We start from the raw sequence: 11,124 nt of genomic DNA, 5'->3' as shown, positions 1-11,124 counted from the left end.
TTTACATTCCCGCAATTGCGTCCAGAAGAGGTACAGAGGCGTGCAGGACTGCAGGCCAGCGAGGACGTGTTAAATAATTAACCTCGATTGCGAAAAGAAAAGGAATGATACTCAGGAATGGACCCAAGAATGGAAATTCAAGTCAGGTCTTCCGCATGGAGCTCCTTAAAGGCTCTAGTTTTGGGCCGACTGGCGCCATCTATCGGTCGCTCCGCTCACCCGCAAACCAGTCTAACGGACCGACCTGCTCACCTGTCAACCCACTCACACACGGGCTCTCGTTCTCGCACACATACACACACACACACTCACCTGCGCACCACAGAACGCCCCCCGCTGAGCTGTCTATCTCGTGCCACGCCTCCCGCAGGTAGCCAAGAGAGCCGCTGAGAGGACGAGAGCGGAAGAGCGCGCGCAGAATCGATTCAAAATGGCGGCCCTTCTGGCCCAGCCGGAACTGTAGCTTTGTGGCTCTGGCGAAGCGACAGTGGCCGTCGTGGCCGCTTCTCGGTGGCCGGGCGGCCGTCTCATTCACAAGACAAGTCATAGCTCGGAGCGCACAGCGGACTCGATGGAAAGACTAGCGACGGCCTGCCCGCCTGCTCCCACCTGCTGACCCGACGGTTGTCACCTGAGAAGGATTTCCGCCGCCATGCATATTCATGAGCCAGAGCGACGGCAATTAGCCAGACTTCGAGAGTGCCACAAAAAATATAAATACCAATAGAGTTTGCATTAAAAGTCGGGCAGGCCAGCATCAATCGATTAGCAAAAGGCGGGTCTGGATCTTGATCTGGATCTGATCCGCTTAAAATGTTAATCCCCAGGCCCGGGTGGAGCTCACCACGGCTCACAGCCGTTGCTGTTGTGACCCGGTCGGCAGCAGTGCACTAATTTAAAGGGAGCAGTTCGAGTGCACGTAATTGTTGCAATTACTTAATGAAATATTTATTAAATGCAAATTATGATTAGACTGCAACTGCGGCCGGCTACGGCCACTGTTCCTTTTCCCACTAAGTCGGCGGAGTGTGTGTTTGCGGCCGTGTCTGCGTGCGAGAGGCTCTCCGGGCCGCGATTAATTGGCCATAAATCAAAACCAAATTACCTCCCCACCAGACACGTGCAAATATGTCAAGCAAACACGTTTGCAAGTCAATCAGACGGCGAATTAATTCATCAAAGTGTCGCAGAAGTCCAGAGAGATGTGGGGCATCCCGATATTGTATCTTCTCGTATTTTAATATATTTTGGTATATATTACATTTTCCACATCGGTATTTGATTAAAAGCCCCTTCTGTAAGTGGGTTTGTGTGCTTACTCCCAAGTACACTCCAGTTAATAGCATTTATTAGCCAAATAGCCAGTTTCTCACCTTTACCTTTACCTTTTTCCACTATTGACCCAGTCTAATAGATCTGTGCCCCCAAATATGTGGCATCCATTAGGCTTTCTCATCGGAAGAAAGGTTACTTTTTTCGGTTCAATGTGATTATAAGTATTGGCGGCAATGAGGCCAAAACAAAGCTTCGAGCTTTGCCGCCTTGATATCTTATTCGGTTAGGAAATCACTTCGAATTCGGAAGCCAAATCGATTTTATTACCTTATAACATTAATTCCCAAATTAAAGACCAGCGCCAGGCATTTCGACAAATGAGACGATTAATTTTCCGAGAAGGGACCAGCGACGAGGAAACCCGAAAACCGGCAAAGAAAATCAACGGAAAATTCGAAAGGAGCAGCAAAAACGCCCACTTCTTCGGGGGCGGGGATTCAATAGTCTCTGGCTATTGAGGGGGAAAGCGCGGCACGGAAACACCCACGAAACCCAGGAACCCTGAAACAGCTAGCCGCAAAGTTCCCGGTCAAATACAATTTATCATTTAAATAATAATGTGCCACAAATGACGGGACGAGTGAACCCTTGTGCGAGCGGGAGGCCAATCAGTCAAGTAGTTGGCCAAAAAGGGATGCAGACTGGCCAAGACCGAGAGAGCGAGAGAGCTCCTGGGGGTTGCTACTACCGAGTTGGCTCAATGAAATGGAAACTGACTCCGGGCCGCGTTTGATGGCCTGCTCACTTGACCGGCTCTGCGGCCAAGGCGCTCAAATTACATTTTAATGAGTTGCCCTGGATGGGAGAGGGGCATCTAGGGGGAAAGGTCAGCCGCGGTACAATCTGGTTTTGTTTGTTGCGAAAATCAAACTCCAGCGGGCACACATTCGATGCGCCTTTGAACGCCATAAAGAAGTGCCGGGCCAGACTTTTATGAATCTGTTTATGATGTACGAGGAGGCTAATGGAAGCGCCACAGCAGGCTCCAAATTGGGTCAGGACCGCCTGCGGTTCCCCGGACCAGCATGGTGGAGCAGTGGCGGTTGCCGGGCGGCGGTGTGTATTGACATTCAATTCGAAATAAATCAGAGTTTACGACTCCAGACACGGGAACGACTTCATCGCAGAGCCGGCTTCGTTCAAAGATCGACGCCGGTGGCTGCGACTCGGTTCCACTCTCTCGGCTATGAGGGGCTTTCATCCTGGCGTTAATTGGCAGCACCGTCCGGGCTAGCGGCCAATAAATTTTTGAGGCACCACTGTTGATGTATTCATTGAACTCTAGGATTTGTGGTTTGGACCGAGAGCGCGACTCGTTTGGACCGGGTTTTGACTCCGCAGCTAGCACCAATTAGCCACCGAATCACAATGGCCGGAAACTGTTATCCTGAAGTGCAAATTAGTCATTGATTTTGGAGGCATTACTCTTACTTACTCACTAAATAAGATAAATTAATCAAAAATAAAGTCATTCGATCAGTCAGATGAAAAATGTATCAATAAAACAAAAGACTTAAGCAAAAAACTTGATCCTAAAAAATTAAAATATTATAATTTCTAATAAAGTTTATTTTTTTTCAAAATCCGAAAGTCCAAGCAGACTTTGTATTTTTGAATCATCCAAATTTCGAAAATTTCCCCTGGATATTGTACCCAAAAGAGGGGTTACCGAGAGATTGCGCCAAACTCCACGGCATTCATGACAAAACCTCATCGACTCGTGCAGATTCTATTGATTCTGCTCCTTGTTTTTCTGCAAGTTGGTAGAAATGAAAGTCGAAAAGGCGGGAGCACTGGACTGATCCTTGTACCCCAGCAGTGCTACCCTCTGGAAGGGGTGGTCGTGAAGCTGACTAATGGAGCTGGGTGGGGCCCACACAAGAACGGTATTCCCGCACAGCAGCAGCCTATGACGTGGTGGGTCACCGTGGGGGAGAGCCTTTTCATGCTGCTGCTGGTGAAGCTGCTTCAGATGTAGTCCCGATCATCCAACGCTAATTGGAGCCACCGTTGTGTGATGTAAGCCGACAATGGAGGCGACAAGTGTCACACATTCTGCGCATAAATCACATTGGCAACTGTTTTTCCCCGCCTCTGATGGGCTTAGCTGATTCTAATTAAATTGTTCAAAATGTTTCCAGTGGCGCTGGAAAATCGCTGACAAATGTTTCCGTCAAAACACAAAAATCACCTATTTTCTTTTTTTTAGTCCAGACACAGTGGTGCGAGCACTGCCCAAAAGGCCAACAATATTTTATAAAAATTATGTTTAGAAGCTTAACCCATGTAGCTTTTATTTAGCCCCAGAGTAGCACGGTTTGGCAGTTCCAACCCCCACAGCACAGTTCAATTCCATGCTAAATTAAACCTTGCCTTAAAAGAATCCACTCCGGCCACAAAATAATTTAAAACGAATTAAAAGCGCGCCCGTTTGAAACCTCCCGACTGCCGAACTCCACCGGACCGAAGGCATCCAATTGAAAATAGCAACAAGTTAATTTGGGCAGGGGTGGCCCCACCCCGGCTGCCGCAGTGCCTCAGGGCTCCTTTTTTGAAAAGTCATTAGAAAAAATGTCTAGTCGCTCCGAGCAATTTAAATATTACGACTACATCGATGGCACTGTACGAGCTGCGACTCCGCTGGTTAATTTAAGGTGATAATTGCTTTTTAATGTGACACAACTAAATTTTTCCTATTTACATACGTAGCTGATTGTTGTTGTTCCGGAAGTTTTTTTGGGACTGCGCATGTGCAGCCAAGAGGGTCGGGGCCAGGAGGGCCAGAGGGGAGAGTGCTGTGCAGACACTTGTTACGTTGTTGCCACAACGGGTGCCGCCACTACAATAATAAAAAGTCAACAATTATTTTCAAATTTCCAAACATTTCATTTTTCGGTTCCAAGTTATTTGATGTTTTCAGGCTTTGTTGCTGTTCATGTTTTTTTGGTGTGGTTCCCTTTGAGCGACGCTGCTTAAAAGGTTTCCCAAAGTGTAACCTTTCCTGCGATTTTATCACAGCCCATTTTTAATATTCTTTGGCAAGTATTACCCCTAGTACTTGTCCTCTCTGTGGTTTTCTCACTCAATATTAGAGGTTAGCCACTCTAGTCCCCAAAGACAAGTCTTACAATTAATTAACAAAGGCCCCGGCTTCGGACGATCCCCCTTCCTGGCTCCTTTCTGTGTGCGAGTGATATGATTTATATAGTCTCCTTGGCTGGCGCCACAGAGCCAGAATCCTCTGGCCGAGCGGCACCTTTAATGTTTCGAAAGTGGGAACTCAGAACCCAGAACTCACAAACGAAGAACTCACAATCGACTTAATTCTCCGAGTGCGTGAGGATGGGACGAAGGACGAGGATGGTGCTGATGATGATGAGAGGCGGCTGCGCTTTTAATTTCTCAGTTTTCGGAAATTTCAGCATCGCTGTTTCAGCATCGACTTTTCACACTTCCTCCGATTGCAAGTCCAAGTCCGATACGCTCCAATTTCAATGAGGAATCTGAGTTCGCGCCCCCGCTGATTCGGACCACATTAAAAAGAGATTTGCAAGAGTTTGGCTAATTATATTTTGGTACACAGCCACCCACCGGAGAACCCTTGCGCCCGGCTACCTGTGAATGGTGGGTGGTGGTGAGCCTAATGAGCCCTCTGCCTGCAGCCTGCAGGAAGGAAGGATTAGGGGCAGGGCGGAACGGAACGAAACGGAACGGATTCACCGGATTTCGCTAATCCAAGGTCGCTGCCTAGCGCCGGATCAAGTTCGCCGCAATTGGATTCGCATTCGCAGTCAAGCGTTCGAGAAATAGGCCCGAGAACTGGGCCACCGACTTTTATGGCCCAATGCAAATGAGGCCTAAGCTCACAAGTCAGCTAACGGTGCAACATCGCCGTAGAGTGGGGGGATGGGGGGAGTCGATGTGCCCCACCTCCTCTCTAGCTGCTGCAGCGCGCCAGCAACGCCCCCTGGTAGATCGCTCCGGGTAGTCCGAGGCAGCAGCATCTATCAAGAGATGCGAGCCATGTTCCCGGGTATTATAAAGTGCATTGTGGCTACCAGTTAAGTGCATGTTGCTGGCCAGAGGGTTCGGCAGTCCGAGCCCAGCCCCTGTTCCGACTCTGACTCGGACTCCGACTCTGCCTCCGACTCTGCCTCTGACTCTGCTCTGAGTTTGACTTGGACGGAGACGTGTATGTGGAGCTGGAATCGGTATCGGTAGGTGTGTAAACTATGTTGCCCCATGTAGCTGTCGCTGTTGCTGCATGCCGCATGTTGCTGTTTGCAGCGCAGCAGTCAGCAGAGCCAGCCCATCAACAGCCAAAACGCCACGGGGTAGGACCTTTTTCTTGGCTTTTTCGAGTTGGATATTTTGCTTCCCTAACCAGCTAAGAGTTACTTGGCTAAGAAAGTAAGTAGCAAGATCATGAATTAATTAGTAATTCTATACCCCATCCTCACAACGTCAAGGGGATTTTCATTTTAAAGCTTGTCTTTAATGACTTTCCTACTTAGTTTACTTAGATAGTGTATCAGAGTTCTGTGCCACCTTGCCAGGTCGTACTAACCGAGTGGGCGCGTTCACCTGATGCTGTTGTTGTTGCCGTTTCTGTTGCAACATGGTGGGGCTGCTGCAGTAGAACAGCTTCTGTTTAGCATGGAAAAGAGCAACCTGGCAAACTGGCCTGGCTCTCTGGCATTCTGGCTTTCTTTCATTCATGCGGAGCTGGGCCTGGCTGGCAACAAGTTGCAAGCTATAATTACTGCATCCATGTCGCTGCGAGTTGCTACTTCATAAATTAGCATGCTGCTGCTGTTCTGTGGCTGCTGCGCCTCCGACGTTTCTGTTTCTGTTTCTGCTGCAGTTGCTCCACTCAGGAGGGTCAGCGCTTTGTCACTGCCAGAGTTAGGCCTAGAATGGCGCGTTTTCCAAGGAAACCGCTCGAGCCCAAAAGCACAAATCACAAATCACATGGCAAAGCATTAGGCTTCCGTGTGCTGTCTCCGAGAAAGGAGCTAGCTGCGGAGTCGGATTCGAGCTCCAGACGAGGTCGTTCCCGGCCTCCGGGCATCTCCATCCTTTTTATCCTTTCTCTGTTTCTGTTTCTGATTCTGTTTCTGTTTCCCTTGAATTTCTTGAAACAACGAAACGCCCCCATGGGCTCCTCCCCTCGCTCTTGTTAGCCTCTCTCCCGGCTCCCGGCTGACCCACAAACAATTTGTTTTTGCATTTCGCTGGCGGGGACGCGGACTTCAGACCCATGGGTCCACGATAGCCACCACCCGAAATAAACCCGATGAAGAAAAGAGTCGGAATCGTTAAGAAAACTGACTTGAAACATCATTATCACTGCGATCTAGAGCCCTTGCGTGTCCCAAGGTTTCGATTTCAGGAAATCAATCTTGTTTTGGCATTTCGTGCAGCACTACCCAAAGAACCGAACCAGATGAAAAAGTACCAACACCAGGCACCAGCCAGAGGTCGGGCTCATCATTAGCCGAGGCCTCTCTGGAAGACAGGAGCTGCCAGATGACCCCGGGCGCGGTTGAATCCGGCTCTTCTGCTCGACCGGTCAAAACCCAGAGACTCTCCCAAATGAATGGGGGGCAGGCCCGGGTCCGAATCGGATGCAGATGATGGCTTGGACCCCTGTGCCCCTGGAGGCATCGCCTCGTAAGCGTTTTTGAAGACCTCCAGTGCAGCACGCGATTTATAAGCAACACCCAGGAAACGAACTTCCAGAGGGAATCATTTCTGGACTCGTGCTCTCTGCAGGTCCCGGAGGGGAGCCTTGAAAGTAAAACTTGTATGCCTCTTTATGGCAATTAACCCTGTTTGGTGCGTAAGAACGTTAATGCACCTAGTCTTGGAGACATCTCCATATGACGGATTAAGGTCTTTGAGCCAACAGTCTCGAAGCATTAATAAATATTTTGATAGTCCGAATTCCCATTCCAAAGGCACGCTTCTGGCTTAGAGGGTTAATGCTTTTCACTTGAAAACTTCTTCGCACCGGATCGATGAAAAATGTGGTTTTAATTGGGATTAGACCAGGCCAAAACAAAACAACTCACTCGGGCTGTTTGAAATGCTAATAAAAGATAGATTTATCATCCGGGATCCGGGGCAGAGGCAGTGGCAGCAGCAGGCGAGGCGCTACCATAATGATCTGAGCAAATACTTGTAGTAACAACCTGCAACAACTTCACTAGCGACTTCCAACCGGCAACTTCAGCCGAAAAGCGCTGCATCATGACGAGGGTTTCTCCTAGAGCTGCCGGAGGGAGGGGCAGAGTACCTCTCCCTCCCAGAGACAGGCCAAACACTTGCGTGTGTCACTGTGGTGACGCTCAAGTAGTCGACTGGCTCCAGCCCGGGTCTCGGCGAGAGTCGGAAGAGTCTGAGGCACCTGATCTCAGGTTGGGTTAAAGGTGCCTCGCCAGCACTGCGAGAAATCGTTGAGGCTCACTGGATAAAACCAGTCTGCCGCCAATAGACGTTTCTCTCAGTGCAGACTGAAATGAAAATTAAGTCATCAGCCGGAGAAGCAGCGACTCGGAGACCCGGGCTCAGCTAGATGAAGTAGGTGCTGTAAGTTCCCCAAAATCAGATTCAAGAAGACAGAGATACATGTTTACGAGCCAAGCCAGCCAGCCGTCCAGACACTTCTTGATGAGATTTGAGCTCATCAGCACAGTCTCTGGCGACTGTTTGCTACCTCTAAGGCTGAGTCTGGGTCTGAGTCTGTGTCTCCATCTGGCAGATGATGATGAATGGGCCGAGTTGACATATGAGGGTTTTAATCGTCATAGAAAACCTACGCATGCGATTCGAGCATTAAAACTTCTGTCTTAAAAGCCACCAAATCGGAGAGATAGAAAAACAGAACCAAAAACTATAGCAGAAACAGATTTCCTTACTCATCGATGTGATGGGAATGGATGATGCGGAATGGATGGAATGGCAGGGGCGTGTAGGACAACTCGATGGCCTTGTTATCCTGATCGCCGTTCGGGGCAGGACAAATTGGCGGCTTCCTTTCAAACGGGCAGCACTTGACTTTCCACCAAATCATCTTCGCTGGGAGGATCAATGGGGGAGCGCCTCGTCAAAAGGATCAAACGACTCTCAACAAGTTTGGAGTTTGGAGAGCCTTTTGTTAGGTTTTTGGGAAGTGGTGAGCCGATAACCGAAAAGAAAGCAAAGCCGCAGTCGGAGCTGCGGCAGCAAATGTCAGTCAAGAGGCATTGATTATGATCATCAAATTATTGAAAGCCTATGGACTCGGTTCGACCGGCCCGCCCCCTTCCGCAGATCGCAGATCTCCCGATGAAGACATGTACTCCATGGACAAAACTGCTGACACAATCGAAGCAATTAAATCGTATGACGCTGCCCAAAAAACCCAAGCTCGAATGCAATTCAAACATGGAGATGGAGTTCCCGATGGGTTCGACTCAATCGAAGAGCCAGTAAGAGAGGTAAAGCCTCTCGAGGAGCCAGCAGGCGACGATAAATGTTATTTTCGAGTCTTTACAACCTAAACAGGTGAGAAAATGGGTTCAGTGGTTGTCGGTTGTCGGTTGCTGGTTCTCGGCTGTCGGGGAACATGCTGATCTCATGCCTCTGACTGCTGCCCATTCATGAGTCCTGATGCCCAGTGCTTCTAATTCAATTGTCGGGGCCCAGCACCCTGATGCCAACCAATGAGGGTCCGCCGAGAGATCTCCGATCGGCCATCGACAACCAAAGCAACAAAAACAGCCATTTATTTCCACAGCTCAGCAAGTCTTCACGGAGCGATTCTCGCGGCCAGTAGATAATTTTACCCATAAATTGAACGCAACTTCCGTTTCGATTGCGCCCCTGATAAAGGTTTTTAAATCAGTTTTTGGTCGGATTGGGCCGAGGTCATTCATGAATGGACTGGGTCCGTGGGTCCACCCCGCGAGGAGGTGAGTGGTGGCAATCTTTAATCAGTTTCAGTCGAGTGGCATTCGAAATGGGCTGGCGCAGCGGAAGCCGCCGATATTTAAAATTTAAAACAAAAAAAATAATCAATAGACTAGATCCTCGGGGAGCATGCCCCCAAGGGTAGGCAACAGTTTTTGATACTGAATGGATGTTATATAAACCCTCATTCCCTTGCCTGATCGGCGGGTTAAAGGCATCATGAGTCAAGGGGCGGAGGTTTACTAGCCCCGGGTACAGGTTACAAGTATTACCTAATAATTGCAAACCAGTTGGCAGCTAAAGCGAGCCGATCTGGGTTACGATCGCAGAAAAGCAAAGATCAATCTTACATAGTAGCAATGTCTCACTGAAAAACAAAAGCAATTAAATTAATTACTCTGATTCGGTTGATTTTTTGCTGGCAAAACAATCGAGAGATAACACGGATTCAAATCCGATTCATTTCTAGAATCCGTCATCGGACGGGGAACACCGAACAACGCAATAGAATTGCTTTTCTGATATATTCCATATTCCAGCGTTGTGATCTCTGCCTGGTTTTCCACGCCGGGCAAGGCTAGCGGCAAATTGGCGGCAATTTATTAATTCAAAAATGGCCAGTAGCCGGAGAAAAAAAAAGGCCGGAGAAACGCAAATCCTATTTGTCAATTTGTTTGCGCAAGTATGCGTGCAATCACAACAAAACAAAACAAAACAGCAGTTCAGCACAAATCACAAATGTCAATTGCTCAAGCAAAATTGCGCATAATTGACATTTTTCCAATTTGCTCGTTCGTGCTATCTGCCCGGACCCGAACCCGAACCCGGACCTTACGGAGCTATCTGAACCTCTGGGGGTGCTCTTCCCCGAATAGTTTCCCCAGCACGACTCCCTCGACACGCCCTGGAACATAAAACTGTCGCCGACAATGATTTAATTTCCCAAATATTGTCGAACATAAATTCGAGATTTTATAGATTCGTGAAAGGTGCCTTATCGAGCCAAGTCTCAAGTGGCTATAAAAAAGGATGCCGCCAAATCAGCGTGCAGGATTTGGGCTAACTTATGGTTTGTTTTCAGCCACTAATTAGCCAGGCCAACGCAGCCTGACCCTTGTCCTTTGTCCTTTTCCTGTGCACTCGCACTCGCACTCACACTCGCCCTCGCCCTCGAATGTGTCGCATTGTGTGGCTTACACAATTATGAACCTTTTGTTGCTCAATCTGCCGCAACACTTGTTGCATTGTGTCTGGCCAGCCTGTAGCTGTGTGTGGGTTCCATAGTTTACGCCTAAAAGGATTTCACAGCTCATAGATAATCCCATTGGCATTGGAATGGGATTGGACTTAATGCTGTTTCCTTTCTACTAGACAGAGGCGTTGGCTCCCAGCATTCCCCATTGTTCGATGCTAATTCCAGTCTACGGGCTTATTAAGGGGTTTTTTCAGGCCTTCTCAACAGGCTCGGGTCCGATGGGAATATCTAAAATAGGTTATAGGGTAAAATAACCAGTTTAAGGGGAATTTACTTTTTATTCAGCTTAAGAATCAATTGCAAAAATCTGGAAAAATATCAAGTGAAGATTAATAGGGAATCGATGTGGAAGTCTTTTGAGGTATTCCACTCATGAATTGGATAAGTATTAGCCAAAATATTCATTTCCATAGCAGCCATGTATTAGATAAGAATGATGGGGAATCAATATAGAAGTCATTAAAGGTATACCTCTCATGAATCGGATGTGAATAGGCCAAGATTTACACATTATAAGTGCCCATATATAAGAATCCTGGATTTTGCGAGGGGTCCTCACACAAAAAAAATAAAAATATCGA

At 48.1% G+C, this 11,124-nt stretch overlaps 1 long non-coding RNA gene across 1 annotated transcript; it reads right to left on the bottom strand.

Annotated features, from left to right (window-relative positions):
- Positions 1–3,598: 3,598 nt before the first annotated feature.
- On the bottom strand, positions 3,599–4,181 carry LOC138926055 (uncharacterized). Its single transcript, XR_011442375.1, has 2 exons — positions 4,041–4,181; positions 3,599–3,975 (listed from the first exon to the last, which is right to left on the bottom strand). It is a non-coding gene; the product is annotated as an uncharacterized lncRNA (long non-coding RNA).
- Between the last annotated feature and the right edge of the window lie 6,943 nt (positions 4,182–11,124).

The sequence above is a fragment of the Drosophila bipectinata genome, chromosome 2R, assembly GCF_030179905.1.
Source record: "Drosophila bipectinata strain 14024-0381.07 chromosome 2R, DbipHiC1v2, whole genome shotgun sequence".
Classification (NCBI taxonomy): domain Eukaryota; kingdom Metazoa; phylum Arthropoda; class Insecta; order Diptera; family Drosophilidae; genus Drosophila; species Drosophila bipectinata.
The sequence above is the reverse complement of the archived record's forward strand: the minus strand, read 5'-3'. Positions and strand labels throughout refer to the sequence as shown.